This window comes from Rhinopithecus roxellana, chromosome 9 (assembly GCF_007565055.1).
Source record: "Rhinopithecus roxellana isolate Shanxi Qingling chromosome 9, ASM756505v1, whole genome shotgun sequence".
NCBI lineage: Eukaryota > Metazoa > Chordata > Mammalia > Primates > Cercopithecidae > Rhinopithecus > Rhinopithecus roxellana.
Window position 1 is genome coordinate 17,261,924 of NC_044557.1, and position 26,703 is coordinate 17,288,626.

General features: G+C 39.7%; 1 pseudogene; it reads right to left on the reverse strand.

Annotated features, from left to right (window-relative positions):
• Positions 1–26,358, reverse strand: part of LOC104667057 — a 70,452-nt pseudogene extending 44,094 nt beyond the window's left edge.
• Between the last annotated feature and the right edge of the window lie 345 nt (positions 26,359–26,703).

A 26,703-nucleotide genomic window follows, 5' to 3' on the forward strand; every position in this document is an offset into this window, starting at 1 on the left:
TTTTAATGGGATTTTTGCTTTCTTCTTGCTGATTTGTTTGAGTTCCTTATAGACTCGGAATGCTAGTCCTTTCTCAAATGCATAGTTTTTGAATTTTTTTTCCCACTCTGTGGGTTGTCTGTTTACTCTACCAATTATTTCTTTGTGCAGAAGCTTGTAGTTTAATTAAGTCCTATCTATCTTTGTTTTTGTTGCATTTGCTTTTAGGTTTTTGGTCATGAACTCTTTGCCTAAGCCAAGCGTAGAAGAGTTTTTCTGTAGTTATCATCCAGAATTTTTATGGTTTCATATCTTAAATTTAAGTCTTTGATCCATCTTGAGTTGATTTTTGTATAAAGTGAGAGGTGAAGATCCAGCTTCATTCTTCTAGATGTGGCTTGCCAATTATCCCAGCACCATTTGTTGAATAATGTGTCCTTTCCCCCACTTTATGTTTTTGTTTGCCTTGTCAAAGATCAGTTGGCTTTATTTCTGGGTTCTCTATTCTGTCCCATTGGTCTATGTACCTATTTTTATGCCAGTACCATGATGTCTTGGTAATTATAGCCTTGAAGTATACTTAGAAGTTGGATAATGTGATGCCTCCAGGTTTTTTCTTTCTTTTTTTTTTTTTTGTTAGTCTTGCTTTGGCTATGCAGGCTCTTTTTTGGTTCCATATGAATTTAGAATTGTTTTTTCTAGTTCTGTGAAGAATGATGAAGGTATTTTGATGGGAATTGCATTGAATTTGTAGATTGGTTTTGGAAGTATGCTCATTTTCACAGTATTGTCTCTGCTTATCCATGAGCATGGGATGTGTTTCCGTTTGTTTGTGTCATCCATGATTTCTTTCAGCAATGTTTTGTAGTTTTCCTTGTAGAGACTTTTCATGTCCTTGCTTAGGTATATGTCTAAGTATTTTTTATTCAGCTGTTGTAAAAGGAGTTGAGTTCTTGATTTGATTCTCAGCTTGGTCACTGTTGGTATATAGCAGTGCTTCTGATTTGTGTACATTGATTTTGTATCCTGAAACTTTACTGAACTCGTTTATCAGGTCTAGGAGCTTTTTGGATGAGTCTTAAGGATTTTCTGGATATACAATCATACAATCTGGGAACAGTGACAGTTTGACATTCTCTTCACCAATTGGGATGCCCATTATTTCTTTCTCTTGTCTGATTCTTCTGGCTAGGACTTTCAGTACTATGTTAAATAGAAGTGGTGAAAGTGGGCATCCTTGTCTTGTTACAGTTCTCAGGGAAAATGCTTTCAATTTTTCCCTGTTTATATTATATTGGCTGTGGGTTTGTCATAAATGGCTTTTACTGCATTAACTTATGTCCCTTCTATGCCGATTTTGATGAGGGTTTTAATCATAAAAGGAAGCTGGGTTTTGTCAAATTTTTGCATCTCTTGAGATGATCCTGTGATTTTTGTTTTTAATTCTGACTTGTTTTGTGGCCTATCATGTGGTCTATCTCTGAGAATGTTCCATGTTCTGGTGAAAACAATGTATATTCTGTATCTGTTAGATAGAATGCTCTGTAGATATATATTAAATCCATTCTGTTGTAGGGTATAGGTTAAGTCCATGTTTCTTTGTTAGCTTTCTGTCTTGGTGACCTGTCTAGTGCTATCAGTGGTGTACTGAAGTCCCCCACTATTGTTGTGCTGCCATCTATCTCATTTCAAATGTCTAGTAATTGTTTTATACGTTTAAGAGTATTCATGTTAGGTGCACATAAATTTAGGATTGTGATATTTTCCTGTTGGACTGATCCTTTTATCATTATGTAATGCCCCCTTTTTTTTAACTATTGTTGCTTTAAAGTCCATTTTTTCTGAGATAACAATAGCTATCTGCTCACTTTTGATTTCCGTTTTCATGGCATATCTTTTTTCACTAATTTATCTTAAGTTTATGTGAGTCCTTGTGCATTAGATGAATCTCTTGAAGACAGCAGATACTTGATTGATGGATTTTTTTTTCCAATCTACCATTCTGTATCTTTTAAGTGCAGCATTTAAGCCATTTACATTCATCATTAGTATTGAGATGAGAGGTACTGTTGTATTCATTGTGCTATTTGTTGCCTAAATACCTTGGTGTTTTAAAATTGTGTTTTGTTTTCTAGGCTCTGTGAGATTTACGCTTTAAATAGGTTCTATTTTGGTATATTTTGAGGATTTGTTTCAACATTTAGAACTCCTTTCAGCATTTCTTGTAGCACTGGCTTGGTAGTGGTGAATTCTCTCAGCATTTGTCTGCCTAAAAAGACTTTATCTCTCCTTCATTTATGAAGCTTAGTTTTGCTGGAGCCAAAATTCTTGGCTGATAATTATTTTGTTTGAGGAGGCTAAATATATGACCCCAAACCCTTTTGGCTTGTAGGATTTCTGCTGAGAAATATGTTATTCATATGATGGATTTTATTTTACAGGTTACTTAATGCTTTTGTCTCACAGCTTTTAAGAATCTTTCCTTTGTTTTGACTTTCGATAACCTGATTACTATGTGCCTGGGTGATGATCTTTCTGCAATGAATTTCGTAGGGGTTCTTTGGGCTTTTTGCATTTGGATGTCTGGTTCTCCCACAAGACCAGGGACATTTTCCTCAATTATTCCCTCAAATACATTTCCCAAAATTTATATTTCTCTTCTTCCTCAGGAACACCAATTATTATTAGACTTGACCATTTAACATAATTCCAAATTTCTTGGAGGCTTTCTTTATTTAAAACAAATTCTTCCTTCTTTGTTTTTGTCTGATTGAGTTAATTTGAAAAGCCTTCTATTTGAGCTCTGAAGTTCTTTCTTCTACTTGTTTGATTCTATTATTGAATCTTTCCACTACATTTTGTATTTCTCTGTCTTTCATTTCCAGAAGTTGTGATTTTTTATTATATATGTATATATGTGTATATATGTGTGTGTATGTATTATGTGTATGTGTGTGTGTGTGTATGGAGAATTTTTTGTGTATATCCTGGATTTTTTTTTTTTTTAGTTTATTTAAGCTAGTTTCTACCTTTCTCTGTTATCTCCTTGAGTAGCTTAATAATCAATCTTCTGAACTCTTTGGCAATTTAGAGACTTCTTCTTCATTTGGATCCATTGCTGAGGAACTAGTGTGGTCTTCTGGGGGTGTTATAGAACCTTGTTTTGTCATATTACCAGAATTACTTTTCTAATTCCTTCTCATTTGGGTAGACTATTTCTGCACAAAAAGTCTGGAATTCAAGGGCTACTGTTCAGATTCTTTTGTTCCATGGGGTGGTCCCTTGGTGAGGTGCACTCCCCCTTCCCCTAGGGATGGGTCTTCCTGTTAGCCAGACTGCAGTGATTGTTATTGCTCTTCTGGGTCTAGCCACCCATTTGGACTACCAGCTCTGGGCTGGTGCTGGGGAATATTTCCAAAGAGTCCTGTGATGTAATCCATCTTCAGGTCTCCCAGTCATGGATATCAGCACCTGCTCTGGTGGAGGTAGCAGGGAAGTGAAGTAGACTTTATGACAGTCCTTGGTTGTAGATATTTTAAGCTTGCTGGCTTTCTCAAATACTGGTTACACTAGCAGTGAAGTTGTTACATGGATACACTTAGGACCTCTGGTTAGCCAGGGTGTTGCGGGCAGTGGAATTAGCTGTTGCCTTCTTCTTCCTGCGGGTCAGGCTTATTTTGTCATGAGCTGCTGTAATAACCTGAGTTGGTTAGCCTCCAGCCAGGAGGTGGTGCTTTCAAGAGAGCACCAGCTGCGATAGTAGAAGGCGGATATAAGCTTGCCCTAAGGTGGCCAGGATAAGTATTTGGGTTCTCAGGCAATGGGCAGGGTCATAAAGTCCCCAAGAGTTTATATTTTGTGATATACTAACAGGGCAGGTAGAGAAATATCATCAGGTGGGGGCAGGGTTAGGTGGGTCTGAGCTCAAACCCTTGGGTGGGGCTTGCTGTGGCCACTGTAGGGGAAGGGAGTGGTTCTTGGGCCAATAGGGTTATGTTCCAGAGGGAATTATATGGCTGCCTTTGTGGCTAGGGGAGTGGGGGAAAGGTGTTAGTGATAGGCCTCACCCAGATCCCACATGTTAGTGAGACTGGTATTATTCCCTCTGTGCCCTGCTAACAGCACTGAGTTTGTCTCCAGGCAGCCTGTCCACAGGACTCAGACCTTGCCACAGACTATAAGCTTCCCCACTGAGAAAGCAAGTAGGGCTTTCAGGCCATGCCCCTCCCTGTCTGCCCACCCTGTCTTCCTCAACTCCTGCTCTACTCTTTGCAGCAATTCCTGTTCACGCCCAGATTCTACTCAAGGAAGTGTGCACCCAGTCAAAATTATTATAAAGTTCAGTTGGAAGTTCCTTTCACCCTGTGACCCCTCCTGAATTTTGCAAGATGCCTTCTCAAGGTCCCCTGTGAGATAGTCAGGGATGGCTTCTCTGGGCTCAAGCTGGAGAATGAGAGTGCCTACAAGGCTCTTCCCCCTGCTGCTTCTGCTTTTATATTTTATGCGAAATCAGTTTCAGCTCTAGGTAAGGTTAAATCCTTTTCTCATGATTTGAATTTTCAGGATCTCCAGTGTGGCATGTATTCAGAGGCAGGTTTCCCCCACTCACACTTTGGGAATGCATGGTTTTTTGCCTATCTCATGGAATTTACAGCATCCTGTCACTTCTTTCAAAGGATCTGTGAATTCTTTCAGTTTTCCTGATATGGTCCTGCTGTGGTTCCTAAGCAAAAGTCCATGGTGAGTCTTTATACACTGTTGTGTCTATCTAAGTGGGTGCTGTACATCAGTCCTGTCCCCTATCCATCTTCTATTTATCTTCTGGCTTTGTTCTTTTTATTTAAGATAACTTTGGCTGTGCTGGCTCTTTTGTACTTACATACTAATTTTAGGATTGTTTTTCTATTTCTGTGAACAATGTCATTAGAATTTTGGCAGATATTGAATTGAATCTGTACACTGCTTTGGGTAGTATAGACGTTTTAATAATATTAGTTCTTTCAATCCATGAACACAGGGTATCTTTCCATTTGTTTGTATCTTCTTCAATTTTTTTAATCAATGTTTTATAGTTTTCAATGTATGGACCTTTTGCCTCCTTGGTTAAATTTATTCTTATGTGTTTTTATGGTAGTTATTGTCATTGAAATTGTTTTGTTGATTTCTATTTTGGGTAGTTCATTGTTAGTATACAAAAATGCTACTGATTTTTGTGTGTTGTTTTGTATCCTGAAGTTTTATTAAATTTATTAGTTCTAAAAGTTTTTTGATGGTTTCTGTAGGATTTTTTTTTGTGTGTGTGTGTAAAAAATCATGTCATCTGCAAACAAGTAAAATTTTACTTCTTTCTTTTTGATTTGGATGATTTTATTTCTTTCTCTTGTCTAATTGTTGTGGCTAGGGCTTCCAGTACTACATAATTTGTTTGTTTGTTTGTTTGGAGGGGAGTCTTGCTGTGTTGCACAGGCTGGACTCCTGGGCTTAAGTGATTCTTCCATCTCAGCCTCCCATGTAGCTGGAACTATAGGAGTGCATCACCGTGCCCACCTTAGTACTATATTGAATGGAAGAGGGGACATTGGGCAACCTTGTATTGTTCTTAATCTTAAAGGAAAAGCTTTCAGTTTGTCACTGTTGAGTATAATGTTTTCTGTGAACTTGTCATATATAACCTTTGTTATGTTTAGGTAGTTTTTCTCTCTTGCTACTTTATTGGCTGTGTGTGTGTGTGTGTGTGTGTGTGTGTGTTTTAATCTATTGTGATGATCATATGGTTTGGTCCTTCATTCTGTGAATGTGGTATATTACATTTATTAATTTATTTATATTTAAAAGTCTATACCCCAGGGACAAATTCCATTTAATTATGGTGAATGATCCTTTTAATGTGCTGATGAATTTGGTTTGTTAGTATTTTCTTGAGGATGGCTGCATCTATGTTCATCAGGGATATTGGCTTGTATTTCATTTTCTTGTATTCTGGTCTGACCTTAGTATTAGAATACTGGCTTCATTACATGAGTTTGAAAGTGTTCCTTCCTCTTCAATTTTTTGGAAAAATTTGAGAAGGATTGGCATTAATTCTTTACATATTTGGTAGAATTCACCAGTGAAGCCATCAGGTTCTAGGCTTTTCTTTTTATTACTGATTCAATCTTTTTACTCCTTATTGGTCTGTTCAGATTTTCTGTTTAGTCATAACTCAGTCTTGATGGCTGTATGTTTCTAGGAATTTACTTATTTATTCTGGGTTCTCTGATTTATTTGGTGTATAATTTTTCATAGCAGTATCTTATGACACTATATTTTTGTGGCACCTGGTGTAATTTCTGTTTTATTTCTGATTTTATTTATTAGAGTCTTTTCATTCTTTTCTTATTTTAGTTAAAAGATTGTTGATTTTGTTTATCTTTTCAGAAAACTTGCTCCTAGTTGCATTGATCTTTTCTATTGCTTTTCTTGCCTGTATTTCATTTATTTCTACTCTCATCTCTGTTATTTCCTTCCTTTTACTAACTTTGGCCTTAGTTTGCTTTCCTTTTTCTAGTTCCTTGACATGTAACAGTAGGCTGTTTACTTGAAATTTTTTTCTTTTTTGATATATGTGTTTATTGATATAAACTTCTCCCTTGGAACTGCTTTTGCTGCTTTCTATAAGTTTTGTTATGCTGTTGTCCATTTCCATTTTCCTCAAGATTTAAAAAATTCTCCTTCAATTTTTCTTTGATGTATTCATTGTTAAGTATTATGTTGCTTAATTTTCATATATGTGTGAAACTCAGTAGAAAGCCTGTCCAGAATGTGTGGACAGGCTGACTGGTGAAGGGCTTTCCCTGCCAAAGCCAGTTTATAAAGACTGGAGGAGATGCCTACTTCTTCAATTGTGCAAATACCAATGCAAGACCACAAGATTATAAATAATCAGGGAAACAACAACAACAACAAAAATGGATATCTATAAACTGTCTAAAGAGGAATTCAAAATAGTCATTTTTAAGAGGCTCTAAGGAAGTTCCACAGACTTGATCAAGCTGGTCTGGTGTTTGGTCAGTGAGTAGATGAGCCTGGTACCTGGATCCACCAAGTTAGTTTTGGAATCTAGGTCTGTAAGTGAAGTGTGGATCTTGAGTTTACACAGGTTGTTCTGGTGCTAGGGTCCACTCATGTGGATCTGGAAACTGGAGCCACAGGGTTATTTCAGAAGCATGGGTCCATGGGGGATGCTCTAGTGTTGGGGAAATTCTTGATCTTGAATACACAAGGGCTTGTATAGCCCTAGGCAGTCCTAGTATCTGGGGTCTGATGGGGGTTTCCTGAACCTGGGTTTATGAGTGTAGGCCTGTGTTTATGAGTGTGTGTATGCAGGGGCCATCCCTGGTGCTTGGGTCTACCGGGGCAGGCCTGGAAACTAGGTCTGTAGGGTTGGAACTGGAACCTGCATCCGGGATTCAGTTCTGGAGCCTGAGTCCAATGGAGCATATATCATTAATTTAAAAAGAAGAGAAGGATAAGTATATTTAAAATTTTCCTTTTCTAATTTCTTATGCTGTAAGTGTTGATCAGTACCATTCATCTAAACAAAAGCTCTTTGGGTTCCTAAATAATTTTCTCAGGCTCTAAAGAAGTCCTAAGATTTTAAAAAGGGTAATTTTAAAAAGTTTAAAAATCATTGGTTTATAATTTTTTGTTGTTGTTGTTAAATGGAGCTGTAATGCTCAGAATAGGCAAATCAATAAAGACAAAAGAGATTAGTGATTGCCTAGTGGTGGTGATGGTGGCCTGGGATGGGGTTAGAAAGTAGTTCCTTAAAAGGTACAGGATTTCTTTTTGATGTGTTGAAAATACTCTAAGATTGTCTGTGGTGATGGTTGCACAATTCTATGAATCAAGTAAAAAGCACTGAATTGACTTTAATAGGTAGATTTTATGGTATATAAATTATATCTCAATAATATACTCACCCCCCAAAATTGAGTTATAATACTGGGGATTGTGGGAAATTTCAGCTCCTCAGTTTTTGTAACCATGAAATCCTCCCACATATCTAAAAATATGTGGCATCTTTAGCTTAGAAAACAAAGATAGTATACCTTGTGCTATCTCCACCAAACTGAGTGAAGATCTCAAAGAAACTCTAAGTTCCTCAAGGAGACTCAGACAAATAACATTAGGACCTGGATATGTACTGGTAAACCACTGAGCCAATACCCCAGTGGAAGGATCCTTCTTCTCTGCTTCTAACCACATATGTCTCTGTCAAGTGTCACTGGAAGTGGTAGTCAATCATTACACCCCTAGAAAGACCCATAAATATATAGGTATACATATTTGGGCTAAAATTTACAAGGGAGGGGAAGGTGAGAAAAAGAAAAGCAGTTTCCATAACAAACAGAACTTCTTGTCATATATCCTAAAAGATAAAAGTTCAAGGTTTCCTTGCTCTACTGCTTTTCAGAATAAACATTGAAACTCCTGCATTGTGTGTTATTGTTTTACTCTCCTAATCAAATATTGTTAATTATCTTTAAATCCTAAATATTTTATTAGATAATTAATATAACTTCCTTCAACTGCAGGTAGTCTCCTTTAAACAATATCTTCTTCAAATTTACCAATTTGAGACCACAAAGTATGACCTCCACCAATCTGACCCGTTCCAACATATCACAAAATCCCAGTGTGTCACAAGTCAAGATTTCCATTTATGGTACTTGTTGGGATAGACCATAGATGTCTACATAAGTTAAAAAAGAAAGAAAAGGAAACAAGAATGTAAGAAATGGGAAGGATAAGACTTCTTAAGATTCTACCACATAAAAAATAGAAATGATCTTGAAAACATTTAGTATTTCAACTAATAACAAAAAACCTTAGTATTTTATAGATAAATAAATTTTAGCCATAACTGTCATTTAGGCTTTATCTCTTACAAAGGAGAAAGGTAAAGGCTTATGATTTCCCTATTAAGTCAGCACATAAAATGCAATTTTAACTTAAATTTCTGTCAAAAGTATATTTATTGTCAAAGTTTCCAGCCCAGATTGTTCCTAAGAATCACTTGTAGAGCATCTTGAACATAAAGATGGCTGTTTGGGGCCATTACTAATATACATATAAGGACATCTTATGTAGTGCCTTTCTTTTGGGGCACATATGTATGCATCTCTGTGAAGTGTATATCTGAGAATGTAATTGCTAAATCAGGATATGCATGTGATTAACTTTCATAGATACCACTACAGAGTTTTCCAAAATTGTTGTACAAATTAACACTCACACCAATGCAGTATGAGAATCCCCATTGTTCCATATTTGATACCATTGCTTGGTATTTTACATGTTTTTAATTTTAACCACTCCAGTTTGTATTTTAATTTTTATTACCTGAGCCATAAATGAAGTTCAGCATATATTTATTACTTGCACATTTTCTTTGAGGTGTGCCAAATATTTTTAAAATTGAGCTGTGTTTTACTGGTTAATACTTAGGATTCTTGTCTATATATTCATTCCCTCTCACCAGGGTACAGTGCTTTTTTTTATATATGTATTGAGAATATTTTTCTTCACGTATCATTCTCTTTAATAGTGACTTTTGTTAAACTTTTGTTGTTCTCTAACTTTAATATACTCCAATTTATCAATTGTTAACTACGTAGGTTCCCATCAATAGTAAAATGGATAAATTGTGGCTTATTCAATAAATAAAATACTATAAAGCAATGAAAATAAAAAAATCACAACTACCTGCAACAAATATGAGTCAATGTCATATAACATTGAGGGAAGGAAGCTAGCACAGGAGTATATTATTATTATTATTATTATTATTTTAGTTTCACAAATAAACAAAACTAACCCATGATGTTAGAAGTTAGGATGTTGACAACTTTCACCGGGCTGCAGTATCTGGAAAGGGGTCCTCCTAATGGCTCTCTTGAGCTGCTGACGAGAATCTGTTTCTGGATTTGGAAGCTGGTTACTCAGTTTTGTTCAGTTTGTGAAAATTTATCTAGCTTCACATTTATGATATATGTTTACTTCAATAAAAAGTTAACCAATATAGAGGTACATATACCCAAACTTCAACACTGGGATATCCATGTTACTTCCAATATCACAGGGGGATTACCCTTTCTGTGATATTGTTTGTAATATCCAAAAGGGGAGATGATGTTACTCTCAATATGGCTAGGGGTGTAGCACTTCTGTGATACTGTTTGTAATATCAAAGGGGGAGATAATGTTACTCCCAATATCACAGGGGGTTACCCTTTCTGTGATGTTATTTGAAATATCCAAGCGGGGAGATGATGTTACTCCCAATATCACAGGGGGTCTACCATCTCTGTGGTAATGTTCATAATATTCAAAATGGGATATAATATTACCCCCAATATCGCAGGGGGTGTACTCCCTCCATGATATTGTTCATAATATCCAAAAGGGGACATGATATTACTCTTAATATCACAGGGGGTATACCCCCTCTGTGATATTGTTCCTAATATACAGTGGGGACATGATGTTCTTTCAATATATCACAGGGGCTGTATATCCTTTGTGATACTGTTCATAATATACAAGGGGGGAGATGATGTTACTTTCAAATATCACAATATTACCCCCTCTATGATATTGTTTGTAATATCCTTATTGCAGGGGGTGTACCCCCTCTGAAATATTGTTTATAATATCCATAGGGGGAGACGATGTTACTCCTAATATCACAGGGGGTGTACCTCCTGTGTGATATGGTTCATATTTAAGGGAGGGATGATTTTACTCCCAATTCGCAGGATGTGTATGCCCTCTGTGATATTGTTTGTAATATATATGGGGGGAGATGATGTTACACCTAGTATCGCAGGGGGGTGTACCTCCTCTCTGATATTGGTCATAATATCCACTGGGGAAGATGGTGTTACCCCCAATATCACAGGGGATATAACCCCTCTCTGATATTGTTTGTAATATCCAAGAGGGCAGATGATGTTACTTCAAATATCGCAGGGAATGTACCCCTTCTGTGGTATTGTTTGTAATATCAAAGAAGGGACATGATGTTACTCCCAATATGGCAGGGGGTGTAACCCCTCTGTTATATTGTTCATAATCCCTTAAAGAGAAGATGATGTTACTTCCAATATCGCAGGGGTGTGCCACCTCTGTGATATTGTTTGTAATGTACAAGGGAAGAGGTGATGTCACTCTCAATATCACAGGGGTTTTACCCCTTGTGATGTTGTCGTAATATTCAAGGGGGGAGATGACGTTACTTTCAATATTGCAGGGGATGTACCCTCTCTGGGATGCTGTTTGTAATATCCAAGGATGGAGATGATATCCCTCCTAATATAGGCAGGCGTGTAGTTCCTCTGTGATACTGTTCATAATATCCAAGGGAGTAGATGTTGTTACTTCCAATATTGCCGGTAGTGTTCCCACTCTGTGATATTGTTTATAATATCCAAAAGGGCAGATGATGTTACTCCCAATATGGCATGGGGTGTACTCCCTCTGTGATATTGTTCATGACTTCAAGTGGTGAGGGAGATGGTGATATTACTCCAAATATCCCAGGGTGTGAACACCCCCTGTAATATTGTATGTAATATCCAGGGGTGGAGATGATAATATTACAACCAATATCACAGGGGGTGTCCACCCCACTGTGATATTGTTTGTGATATCTGGGGGGGGGAAGATTATGATATTATACTAACATCACAGAAGGTGCACACGCCCCCGGTGATATTGTTCATAATAACCGTGTGGGGGAGAGGATATTACTCACAATATCTCAGGGGGAGCACACGCCCCTGTGATATTGTTTGTAATATCTGGTGGGGGAGAGGATATTACTCCCAATATTGAAGTGGGTCCACACACCCCTGTGATATTGTTCTTAATATCTGGGGAAGGGGATAGGATGACATTACTCCAAATTCGCAGAAATTGCACACGCCCCTGTGATATTGTTTGTAATATCCAGGGGGAGAGAGGATATTACTCCCAATATCACAAGGGGTGTACATGCCCCTGTGGTATAGTTCATAGTATCTGGGGAGGGAGAGGTTATTACTCCCAATATCGAAGGGGGGGTGCATGCCCTGTGATATTGTTTGCAATATTTAGAGGGATTCAAGGGTGATATATTCCCCAATATCGCAGGGGGTGTACACGCCCCTCTGATATTTTTTGTAATATTCAGGGGGAAGAGGATGATATTACTTTCAATATCACAGGGGGTGTACACACCCCTGTGATGTTGTTCATAATATCCAAGGGGGAGAAGTTAATGTTACTCCCAATAATGCGGGGGTGTACACGCCCCTGTGATATTCTTCGTAATATCCAAGCTGGGAGAGGATGATATTACTCCCAATATCATAGGGGTGTATCGAAATATCCAAGGGGGGAGATGATATTACACCCAATGTTGTAGAGAGTGTTTGCCCTCTTTGATATGGTTCATAATATCCAATGGGGGAGATGATATTACACGCAATGTAGCAGAGGGTGTACACACCCCTATGCTATTGTTTATAATATCTTGAAAGGGAGGATAATATTTCTCCCAATATCACAGTTGGTGTATAATATTTCTCCCAATATCACAGTTGGTGTATGTAATATTGCTTTTAATATCCAGGGGTGGGAGAGGATGATATCACTACCAATATCACAGGACGGGTACAGCCCTTTGTGACATTGTTCAAAATATCCAAGAGGGAGAGGACGCTATTGTAAACACCTGTGTGTATGTTCTCCTTGATATGGGTCATAATATGGGGGGAAATGATACTACTCACAATATCACAGGGCATGTACCCCCTCTTTGACATTATTCCTAGTATCCAATGGGGGAGTATTACTTACAATGTCACAGGAGATGTATCCCCTCTGTGATATGGTTCATAATATCCAAGGGGGGAGATGATATTACTCCCAGTGTTGCAGGGGGTGTACACTTTCTGTGGTATGGTTTGTAATATCCGGGGGGGGGGGAATTATATTATTCCCAAAGTCATAGAGTGTGTACACTCTCTGTGATATGGTTCGTAATATCCAAGGGAATGCATGATATTACTCCCAACGTTGCAGAGGGGCTACCCACTCTGATATAGTTCATAATATCCAACAGGGAGATGATATCACTCCCAATGTAGCAGAGGTATATCCCCTCTGTGATATGATTCGTAATATGTAAGGAGGCAGATAATATTACTCCTAATGTGGCAGGGTGTGTACCCCCTCTGTGGTATGGTTCATAATATCCAAGGGGGGAGATGACATTACTCACCGTGTTGCAGAGGTGTACGGGCATACCCCCTCTGTGATATGGTTTGTATTATCCAAGGGGGGAGATGATATTACTTCCAATGTCACAGGGGGTGTACCCCTCTGTGATGTGGTTTGTAATATCCAAGCAGAATGATGATATTACTCCCAGTGTCACAGAGTGTGTATACCCTCTGTGTTATGGTTCTTAATATTCAATGGGGAAAGGGGTGTTACTCCAAATGTCGCATGTGGTGTACCCCTCTCTGTTATGGTTCATAGTATCCAACGGAGGAGCTGATGTTACTCCCTGTGTCGCAAAGGGTGTACCCTTCTGTGCTATGGTTTGTAATATTCAGTGGTAGAGATGATGTTATTCCCAATGTCGCCGGGGTTGTACCCCCTCTTTGATATGGTTCATAATATCCAAGAGGGGAGATGATATTACTCCCAGTGTCACAGGGGTGTACCCCCTCTGTGATATGGTTTGTACTATCCAAGGGGGAAATGATATTACTCCCAATGTCACAGAGTGTGTACCCCCTCTGTGATATGGTTGTTAATATCCAATGGGGGAAATGATGTTACTCCAAACGTCACAGGGGGTGTACTCCCTCTGTTATGGTTCGTAATATCCAACGAGGGAGCTGATGTTACTCTCAATTTGCAAACGGTGTACCCTTCTGTGATATGGTTCGTAATATCCAATGGTGGAGATGATGTTTTTCCCAATGTAGCAGGGATTGTATCCCCTCTGTGATATAGTTCTTAATATCCAAAATTGGAGATGATGTTTCACCCAGTGTCACAGGGGGTGTACCCCCTCTATAGTATGGTTCGTAATATCCATGGGGGGAGATGATGTTACTCACAATGTCGCAGGGGGTGCACCCACTCTGTGATATGATTTATAATAGTCAAGAGAGGAGATGATGTAACTCCTAGTGTTGCAGGGGGTGTACCCCCTCTGTGATATGGTTTGTAATATCCAAGGGGGGAGATAATACTATTTCCAGTGTTGCAGAGTGTGCACCTTTTCTGTGATATGGTTCGTAATATCCAAGGGAAGACATGGTATTATGCCCAGTCTCGCAGGGGGTGTCCCCGTTCTGATATGGTTCGTAATATCCAACGGGGGAGATATTATCCCCAATGTCACAGGGTATTTACCCTCTCCGTGATATGGTTCATAATATCCAAGTGGGGAGATATTACTCTCAATGTCGCAGGGGGTCTACCCCTTCCGTGTTATGGTTCATAATATCCAAGGGAGGAGATGATACTACTCTCAATATCACAGGAGGTGTACATACTCTGTGATATGGTTCATAATATCCAAGAAGGGAGATGAGGTTACTCTCAAAGTCACAGGAAGTGTACCACCTCTGTGATACGGTTCGTAATATTCAATGGGGAAAATAATGTTTCTCTAAATGTCACAGGAGATGTACCCCCTCTGTGATATGGTTTGTAATATCCAAGTGGGGAGATGATGTTACTCCCAATGTCGCAGGGGGTGTACCACCTCTGTGATATGGTTCCAAATATCCAAGATGGGAGATGATGTCACTCTCAGTGTCACAGGGGGTGTAACGCCTCTGTGATATGGTTCATAATATCCAACGGGGTAGCTGATATTACTCCCAATGTCGCAAGTAGTGAACCCCCTCTGTGATATGATTCATAATATCCAAGAAGGGAGATGATGCTATTCCCAGTGTCACAGGGCTGTACCCCCTCTCTGATCTGGTTCATAATATCCAAGGGTGGAGACGATGTTACTCCCAATGTCGTAGGAGGAGTGCCCGCTCTGTGATATGATTTGTAGTATCCAAGGGGGGAGATGATGTTACTCCCAGTGTCGCAGGGGGTGTACCCACTCTCTGATATGGTTTGTAATATTCAAAGGGGGAGGTGATGTTACTTTCAGTGTCGCAGGGGACCTACCCACTCTGAGATATTGTTCTTAATATCCAAGGGGGGAGATGATACTACTCCCAATGTGGCAGGGGATGTACCCTCTCTGTGATATTGTTAGTAATGTCCAAGACGGGAGATTATATTACTCCCAGTGTGCAGGGGGTGTACACCTCCTGTGATACAGTTTATACTATCCAAGAGGGGAGATGATGTTACTCTCAGTATCGCAGGGGGTGTACTCCTTCTGTGATGTTGTTCGTAATATCCAAGGGGGGAGATGATCTTGCCTCCAATGCTACAGGGGGTGTCCCCACTCTATGATATGGTTCATAATATTGAAGGGGAAAGATGATGTTACTCCCAATGTCACAGGGGGTGTAACCTTTCTGTGATATGGTTTATAATATTCAAGGGGGGAGATTATATTAACCCCAATGTCACAGAGGGTGTATCCCCTCTTTGATATGGTTCATAATATTCAAGGGGGTAGGTAATATTACTTCCAATGTTGCATGGGTTCTATCCCCTGTGTGATATGGTTCTTAATATCCAAGGAAGGAGATGATATTACAACCAATGTTGCAGGGGATGTACACCCTCTGTGATATTTTTCCTAATATCCAAGGTGGGAGATGATATTACTCTCAATATCACAGGACGTGTACATTCTCTTTGATATTGTTCATAATTACCAAGGAGGGGCATGATATTACTCCCAATGTCGCAAACACCCTGTGTGTACACCCTCTGTGATATTGCTTGTATCCAGGGGAAAGATGACATTACTCCCAATATCACAGGAGATATAAACCCTCTGTGATATTGTTTGTAATATCCAAGGAGCAGATGATATTACTCCCAATGTCGCGGGGGGGGGGGTACACCCTCTGTAATATTGTTCATAATGTTTATGGAGGGAGATGATATTATTCTCAATGCCGCAAGGAGTATATACCCTCTGTGATATTGTTCATAATTTCCTAATATTTAAGTGGGGGAATGATATTACTCTCAATGTCTCACTGGTGTACACATTCTGGGATATTGTTCATAATATTCAAGCATGGATATGACATTACTCCCAATGTCACAGTGGGCGTACACCCTTTGTGTTATTGTACATAGTATACAACGGGGGAGCCAATATTACTCGCAATGTCGCAGCTGGTGTACACCTTCTCTGATATTGCTTGTAATATCCAAGAAGTTAGATAATATCACTTCCAGTGTCACAGGGGTATACATCCTCTGTGATATTGTTCATAACATCCCAGGGTGAAGATGATATAACTCCCAATGTTGCATGAAATGTACATTCTATGTGACATTGTTCATGGTATCCAAGGTGGGAGATGATATTACATTCAGTGTCACAGGGGGTGTACACCCTATGTGATATTGTTCATAATATCCAAGGGGAGAGATCATATTACTCCCAGTGTTTCAAGGGGTGTACAACCTCTGTGATATTGTTTGTAAAATCCAAGGGAGAAGATATCACTCCCCCACACACACTGTGTGTACACCCTCTGTGATATTGTTTATAATATCCAAGGAGGGAGATGACTTTACTCCCAGTATTGCAGGGGGTATACACCCTCTGTGAAATTGTTCCAATTTTCCAAGGAGTAGAAGAGGTTACTCCCAGTATGGCAGAAGGTGTACAACCTCTATGATATTGTTCATGCTATCCCATGGGGGAGATGACATTACTCCCACTATCACAGGGGTGGACTCCCTTTGTGATATTGTTCATAATACCTAAGCAGGGAGATGACGGTGCTCCCAGTATCACGGGGGATGTACTCCCTCTGTATTATTGTTCATGATATGGAAGGGGGCAGATGATGTTACTCCCAGTATCACAGGGGTGTACCCCCTTTGTGATATTGTCCGTAATATCTCACGTGGTAAATGACGTTACTCCCAGTATTGCAGCAGATGTACCCCCTCTGTGATATGATTCGTAATATCCAAGGGGAAATTTAACGTTACTCCCAGTATTTCAGTGGGTGCACTTTCTCTGTGATATTGTTTGTAATATCCAAGGGGTGAGATGAAGTTACTCCCAGTATTCCAGAGGGTGTAACCACTCTGTGATATTGTTCGTAATATCCAAAAAGGGAGATGACATTACTCCCAGTATCGCAGGGGGTGTACTTCATCTGTGACATTGTTCATAATATCCAAGGGGAGAGATGACGTCACTCCCAGTATCATGGGGATTATCTGCGATGTTGGGAGTAATATCATCTCCCTCCTCGGATATTACACAGCCGGTGTACCCTTCTCTCTGATATTGTTTGTAATATCCAAGGGGCAAGGTGACGTTTCTCTCAGTGTTGCAGTGGGTGTACCTCCTCCGTGATATTTTTTGTAATTTCCAAGAAAGGAAATAACGTTCCTTCCATTATTGCAGGAAGTGTTCCCATTCTGTGATATTGTTTGTAATATTTAAAAGGGGAGATGACGTTACTCGCAGTATCGCACTGGTTGTACCCTCTCTGTTATATCGTTTGTAATATCCAAAGCAGGAGATGACATTACTTCCAGTATTGCAGCAGGTGTACCCCCTCTATGATATTGTTCATAATATTGAAGGAAATAGATGTTGTTCGTAATATGCAAGGGGGGAGATAATATTACTCCCAATGTCGCAGGGGGTGTACCCCTTTTGTGATATAGTTTGTACTATCAGGGGGTGGAGATGATGTTGCTCCCAATGTCGCAGAGTGTGTACCACCTCTGTGACATGATTTATAGTATCCAAGGAGGGAGGTGATGTTACTCCCAATGTCGCAGGGGGTGTATACCCTCTGTGATATGTTTCCTAATATCCAGCAGGAGAGTTGTTGTTACTCCCAATGTCACAAAGAGTGTACACTTTTCTTGATATGGTTCGTAACATCCAAGGGTGGGGATGACGTTACTCTCAGTGTCGCAGGGTGTATACCGCCTCCGTGATATGGTTTGTAATATGCAAGGGTGAAGATGATGTTAATCTCAATGTCTCAGGGAGTGTACCTCCTCTGTGATATGGTTTGTACTATCCAAGGCAGGAGATGATGTTACTCCCAATGCAGGACTCCCAATGTCCTGTGTACCACCTCTGTGAAATGGTTCATAATATCCAAGGGGGGAGATGATGTTACTCCCAGTGTCGCAGGGGGTGTACACCCTCTGATATGTTTCATTATATCGAACGGGAGAGCTGATGTTACTCCCAATGTCGCAAAGGGTGTACACTTATTATTTTATGGTTCGTAACATCCAAGGGCATGGATGATGTTATTCCCAATGTCGCAGGTGGTGTACTTCCTCTGTAATATGGTTCGTAATATACAAGGGTGAAGATGATGTTACTCTCAATGTCGCAGGGGGTGTACCACCACTGTGATAGGGTTCATACTATCCAAGTGAGGAGATCATACTCCCAATGTCGCAGGGGGTGTACTCCTTCTGTGATATGGTGCATAAAAACCAAGGGAGGAGATTTTCTTACTCCCAATGTCGCAGGGGGTGTATCCACTCTGTGATATGGTTCGTAATATCCAAGTGGGGAGATGATACTACTCCCAATGTCACAGGGGTTGTATCCATTTTGTGATATGGTTCGTTATATCCAAGGGGGGAGATGATACCACTCCCAATGTCACAGGGAATGTACACTCTCTGTGATATTGTTCATAATATCCAAAGGAGAGGATGATACTACTGCCAATGTTGCTGGAAGTTTACACACTCTGTTATATTGTTCATAATATCCAAGAAGGGAGATGATGCTACTCTCAATGTCACAGGGGGTGTAAACCCTCTGTGATACGATTAGTAATATCTGAGATGATACTATCTCCATTGTCGCGGGGAATGTACATCCTCTGTGATATTGTTTGTAACATGAAAGGAAAAAGATACTACTCCCAATGTCGCAGAAGTTGTACAGTCTCTTTAATATTGTTCATAGTATCCAACGGGGGAGATGATATTATTCCCAACGTCACAAGGGGTGTACACCGTGTGTGATATTGCTTGTAATATTCAAGAGGGAAGATATTACTCCCAATGTTGCAAGGGATTTATACTCTCTGTGATATTACTTGTAATATTTAAGGGAGGGAATGTTATTACTCCCAATGTCGCACTGGTGTACACCCTCTGTGATATTGTTCATAATATCCAAGGGGAGATATGATGTCACTCCCAATGTCTCAGGGGTTGTACACCCTCTGTGATGTTGTTTGTAATATCCAAGGGAGGAGAGGATGTTACGCCCAATGTCGCTGGGGGTGTATACCCTCCGTGATATTGTTTGTAATATCCAAGAAGTTAGCTGATATTATGCACAACGTCACAGGGGGTGTACAACCTCGGTGATATTATTCGTAATATCCAAGGACAAAGATGACGTTACTGCCCAGTATCGGATGGGGTGTACCCCCTTTGTGATAGTGTTCATAATATCCAAGGGCGGAGATGACGTTACTCCCAGTATTGCAGCAGGTGTACATCCTCTGTGATATTGTTCTTAACATCCAAGAGGAAAGAGGACGTTACTCCTAGTATGTCAGGGAATGGATATTGTTCATAATATCCAAAGGGGGAGATGATGTTACTCCCACTATCAAAAGGGGTGCTCCCCCTCTGTGATATTGTTCATAATATGCAATGGGCGAGATGAGGTTACTTTCACTATTGTAAGGGGTGTACCTCCTCTGTGATATTGTTTGTAATATCTAAGAAGGGAGATGACGTTTCTTCCGGTATCGCAGGGGGTGTACCCCCTCTGTGATGTTTTTAATAATATCCAAGGTGGAACATGACTTTACTACCAGTATCTCAGGGGGTATATAGCCTCTGTAATACTGTTTGTAACATCCAATAGGGGGAGATGACGTTACTTTCAGCATGGCAGCGGGTGTACCCCTTCTGTGATATTGCTTGTAATATCCAAGGGGGTAAATGACGTTACTCCCAGTATCTCAGGGGATGTACCGCTTCTGTGACATTGTTCATAACATTTAAGGGGGAAGATGACATTACTCCCAGTATTACAGGGGGTCTACCTTCTCTGTGATATTGTTGGTAATATGTAAGAAGTGAGATGACATTACTCCCAGTATCACAGTGGGTGTACCCCTTCCGTGATGTTGTTCGAAATATTTAAGGGGGGAGATAATGTTACTCCCACTATCGCAGAGGGTGTACTTTCTCAGTGATGTTCTTCATAATATCCAAAGGGGAGATGACATTACTGTCAGTATCACAGGGGTTGTACCCCCTCTGTGATATGGTTCATAATATACAAGCCGGAAGATGACGTTACTCCCAATATCTCAGAGGGTCTACCTTCTCTGTGATATTGTTGGTAACATATAAGAAGTGAGACAAAATTACTCCCAGTATCACAGTGGGTGTACCCCTTCTGTGATATTGTTCATAATATTTAAAGGAGGAGAAGATGTTACTCCCAATATCGCAGGAGGAGTAGCCCCTCTGAGATATGTTTCACAATATCCAAGGGGAAAGATGACATTACTCCCAATATCATAGGGGACGTACCTTCTCTGCGATATGGTTCCTAGTATACAAGAAAGGAGATAACATTACTTCCAATATCACAGAGGGTGTACTCCCTCTGTGATACCGTTCATAATATCCTGGGTGGGACATGACGTTACTCCCAATATCACAGAAGGTGTACACCCTCTGTGATGTGGTTCCTAATATTCCAGGAGGGGGATAACAACTTCCTAGGATATTGTTCATAATATCCAGGGGCGGGGAGTATGATATTACCCCCAATATCGCCGTGGGTGTATACCCCCTGTGATGTTGTTCGTAAAATCCAGAAAGGGAGAGGATGATATTACCCCCAATATTGCTGGGGATGTACACTGTGAGATAGTTCGTAATATCCAGGAAAAGAGAGGATGATACTACCCCAATATCGCAGGGAGTGTACAGCCCCCCATGATATTGTTTGTAATATCCGGGGGGGGAGAGGAAGATATTACCACCAATATCACAGAGGGGTTGTAAACAGGGTTTGTAAACCTCTCTGTGATATTGTTCATGATATCCATGGTGAGGGGGAGAGGATATTACCCCCAATATATCAGGGGTTGTACCCCCCTGTGATATTATGATATTCAGTGGGGGAGAGGATATTACCCCCAATATCGTAGGGGGTGTACACCCTCTGTGATATTGTTCCTAATATACAGAGTGGGAGAGGATGATATTACACCCAATACCGCAGGGGTGTACACCCCCTGTGATTTCATTCATAATATACAGGGTGGAGGAGATTGATATTACCCAGAATATTGCAGGGGGTGTACACACCTCTTTGATATGGTTCATAATATCCAGGGGTAGAGAGGATGATATTACCCCCAATATTGCAGGGGGTGTACCTGTACTCCCCCCGTGATATTGTTCATAATATCCAGGTGGGGAGAGGATGATATTTCCCCCAATATCGCAGCAGATGTACATTCCCCTGTGATATTGTTCATAATATCCAGGGGGCAGAGGATGATATTACCTCCAATATCGCAGAAATTTTACACTCCCCTGTGATATTGTTTGTAACAGCAAACAATATCAATGGTGGAGAGGATGATATACACCCCTCTGTGATATTGTTCATAATATTCGGGGAGGGGGAGACAATGATATTGCCCCCAATATTGCACATGGTGTACATCCCCCTGTGTTATAGTTCATAATATCCAGGAAAAGAGAGAATAATATGCCCTCAATAATGCAGAGTGTACACCCCCTGTGTTATTGTTCGTAATATCCAAGTGGGGAGAAGATGATATTACCCCCAATACATCAGGGACTGTACACTCTTCGTAATTTTATTCTTAATAATGAAAGGGGAAGATGATGTAACTCCTAATATCACAGGGCGTGTACACCTTCTCTATTGTTATTTGTAATAACCAAGGGGTGAGATGATATTACTCCTAATATTGCAGGGGGTGTACATCCTTTTTGGTATTATTCGTAATATCCAAGGAGGTACGTGATATTACTTCTAGTATCACAGGGGGTTTACACCGTCCTTGGTATTATTTGTAATATCCAATGGGGGACATTATATTACTCCTGGTATCACAAGGGGTACTACCTGCGTGGTATTATTTGTAATATCCGGGGGGGGGGACATAATACTCCTAATGTCACAGAAGGTGTACACCCTCCATGGTATTATTCATAATATACAAGGGGAAACAGGATATTACTCCTAATATTGCAGGGGTTGTAGACACTTTGTGGTATTATTCATAATATCCAAGGGGAGACATAATATTACTTCACAGGAGGTGTCCACCCTCCATGATATTATTCATAATATTCAACGGGGACATTGTATTATTCCTAATATCTCAGGGAGTGTACCCCCTTCATGGTATTATTTGCAATATCTAAGGGGGGTCATGATATTACTTCTAATATTGCAGAGGGTGTACACCCTCCATGATGTTATTTGTAATATCCAAGGAGGGCATGATATTACTCCTAATATCACAGGGCATGGTCACTCTCCATGGTATTATTCATAATATGCCAAAGGGGACATGATATTGCTTCTGATATCTTAGAAGGTGTACACCCTTTGTGGTATTATTCGTAATATTCAAGGGGGGACATGATATTACTTCATAGGGGGTTTACACCCTCTGCTATATTATTTGTAATATCCAAGAGGGGACATAATATTACTTTGAACTGGGCAGTACACCTTTTGTGATATTATTTGTAATATTCAACGGAAGAAGATATTACTTCGCAGGGTGTGTACAAGCTCCGTGATATTATTCATGATATCCAAGGGGGAAAATGATATTACTTCACAGAAGGTATGCACCCTTTGTGATATTATTTGTAATATCTAAGGGAAAAGATGATATTACTTTTAGGAGATGTAGTCCCTCTGTAATATTATTTAAATATCCAAGGGAGGAGATACTACTTCTCAGGGAATGTACACCCTCTGTGATATTATTTGTAATATCCAAGGGAAGAGATTTTGTTACTTCTAATATCGCAGAAGGTGTACACCCTCTATGATATTATTCACAATATCCAAATGGGGAGACGATATTACTTCGCAGGGGTTGTACACCCTCTGTGATATTATTCGTGATAATCAATGAAGAAGATGATATTATTTCACAGGGGATGTACACGCTCTGTGATATATTTCATAATATCCAAGACGGGAGATGATATTACTCTTAATATCACAGGCGGTGTACACCCTCTGTGATATTATTTGCAATATCCAAGGTTGGAGATGATATTACTTCGCAAAGTCTATACACCTTCTGTAATATTATTTGCAAAATCCAGTGGGGGAGATGATGTTACTCCTCATATCGCAGTGGGTGTATGCACTCCGAAATATTATTTGTAATATCCAAGGGGGAGATGATATTACTCCTGATGTTGCAATGGGTATACACCCTTCGTGATATTATTCATAATATCCAAAGGGGGAGATGACATTACTTCTAATATCGTAAATACCCTGTGTGTACACTCTCTTTGACATTCTTAATGATATCCAAGGAGGAGACGATATTACTTCTAATGTTGCAGTGAGTGTACACCCTCCATGATATTATTCATAATATCCAAGGGGAGAGATTATATTAATTCTAATATTGTAAACACCCTGTGTGTACACCCTCTGTAATATTCTTCATAATCTCCAAAGTGGGAGATGATGTTACTCCTAATATCCCAGGGTGTGATATTATTTTAAATATCCAAGGGGGAAGATAATATTACTCCTAATATCACACGGGGTGTACACTCTCTGTGATATTCTTCATAATATCCAAAGGTGGAGATGATGTTACTTCTAGTATCCCAGGGGATTTACATCATCTATGATATTCTTAGTAATATCCAAGGGGGGAGATGATGTTATCCCTAATTTTGCAGGGAATGTACACCCTCTGTGATATTTTTTGTAATATCCAAGAGGGTAGATGATGTTGCTCCTAATATCGCAGGGGGTTTACACCCTCTGTGATATTCTTCATAATATCCCAGGGGAGAAATGGTATGACTCCTAATATCGCATAAGGCATACACCCTCTGTGATATTTTTCATAATATCTCAGGGAGGAGATAATGTTACTTCTAATATCGCAGGGGGTGTACCCCCTCTGTGATATTATTTATAATATCCCAGGGGGAGATAATGTTACCCTTAATATCGCAGGGTGTGTACACCCTCTGTGATAGTCTTAGTAATATCCCAGGGGGAGATGATGTTACTCTTAATATCACAGCAGGTGTGCACCCTCTGTGATATTCTTTGTAATATCCCAGGGGTAAAGATGATATTACTCCTAATAATATCGCAGGGGCTGTACACCCTCTGCGAGATTCTTGGTAATATCCCAGGGGAAAGATGACATTACTCCCAATAATATCACAGGGGGTATACTCCCTCTGTGAGATTCTTTGTAATATCCCAGTGGGGAGGATATTATATTACTCCTAATAATATCACAGAGGATGTTACCCCTCTGTGAGATTCTTTGTAGTATCCCAAAAGTGACATGATATCACTCCTAATAACATAACAGGGGGTGTACACCCTCTGTGATAGTATTTGTAATATCTCAGGGGGGGAGATGATGTATTCATGTTTACAGGAGGCTGAATTCTGGTTGAAGCTCATGTCAGTACTTATCATTATCATTAGTATTCTGTATTCTAAGAACTCTCTGATCTACATCAATAGTAGAGTCCAGACTGAAGGTTTCTTCAGGTTCATTACATTCATTGTTCTTCTCACTGCTGAAGGTTTCCTTGCTGATTGTTATTTGCCTAAACTCTCTCTCCAGGTGCAGAAATTTCCTTTGAATTTCCTGAAGGCCTTTCTAATCTGTCCTCAGACTTATACACTTCTCTAGTCTCAGGAACTTAGGTAATATCGTGTCTGAGTCTTCCTACTCTCACTTTGTATGAATGTATTTCTTCTGAAAATTTCTGCTTAAGAATCAACAGCTTGTTCTTTTCTCTGGTCTCTCCATCTCATACAATACATAAACAGAAAATGCAAATGTAATCTGTACCTTGTGCCTAGGAAAAGAAAACTCAGATGAGAAAACTAAACAAGGTAGCACCTACAAGGACAAGAAAAGTTTACTTACTCTGACAAACAGGCACAAAATCTCAACAGCAGAAATAAGGGCATGAACAGGAGCAGTGAGGTAAAACAGCGGACATGTTCAGCAGAGTAAGAAGACAACACTTAAAGAGATAATAGGAAAACAGTTTGAAAGAATTTTAGATAAGCAACTTGATTAGGAATCTAGTACAACATGCACACAGGTACTAAACAAATGGAAAGGGTCAACCTAACTGAAGGGAAAAAGAAAGAACTCTCCATACTGGGACACACACAGAGCTCTTCATTCTAGCAGCTACAAGCTACAACTTGGTTCAACAACTTCCCTACTAATTCCATCTGATTTATTCTGCCTTACTCACCTGAGCAGTCATCTCTTAAGACTTCTCTAGTTTTAGTTTCCAGATCAAAGACCTTTAGATCCTGTTCCAGCTGGGAGAGCTCATCAGGCTTGGAAATTGGAAATCCTGCTCATAGAAAAGGAAAGGGGATGTGGCAATGTATCCCCAGATGTTACATGAGCCACTTTTTCTTTTAAACAATGATTAAGAGAGAGAGAAGGTAAATTCTGAGAAGACATTAATTAGGAATGCCTGGAGAGTGCAGAGGGCAAAGATCTTCTAGAAGGAGCTCAGATTTCTGCTCTAGAAAAATGTGTGTTAAGGGGCAAGTTGATGACTTGGGAGCAGAAGGATTCATTTAAACATTATTCAGACAACAGAATGTGTGCATGGGTTTGTCTTCACAGAAGTTATCATTATCACTCTCCATTTGTTACCTAAAGATCAATCTTTGGATTAGATCTGGTCTACAAGTATTGAAATGGAGGGCATCAAAATATAATTCTGCTGGACTGGAGAAAGGTGAAACTCAAGCACCTGCTGCATGGTTAGCTAACCTGCAGCCAGAGAATCAGTGAAAACTGAATAAATATTTTAAGGACCAATCTCAAGAAACGATTTGTTTCAGTGCACATAAGGAAACAAAGAATAATATGACACATTCTTACCCATTAGGAGCGTAGCATTTATTCTATAAACATTTATGGAGTGCCTCCTTTATGCAAAGTATGCAGGGGATAAATAGAGCAAGCAAGGTCCCTTCCCTCGAGGATCTCGAGGACCTCACACTCTACACAGAGACAGCTCTAAACAACTAGCTACAATAAAATGTAGTAAGTAAAGTGCAGTCAAAGTGCATCTTCACATAAGACAGTCTTTCTATGGCTTGCAAAATGGAATGCTTGGATCTAAATCATTTTAAAGCTAAAGCAATAGTCAGTTGGCTTCCAAGGAGACAGCATTTTAATACTATTAGAATCAAACGGCAGTTTTTATATGTGTCCAGCCCAGAAAGCA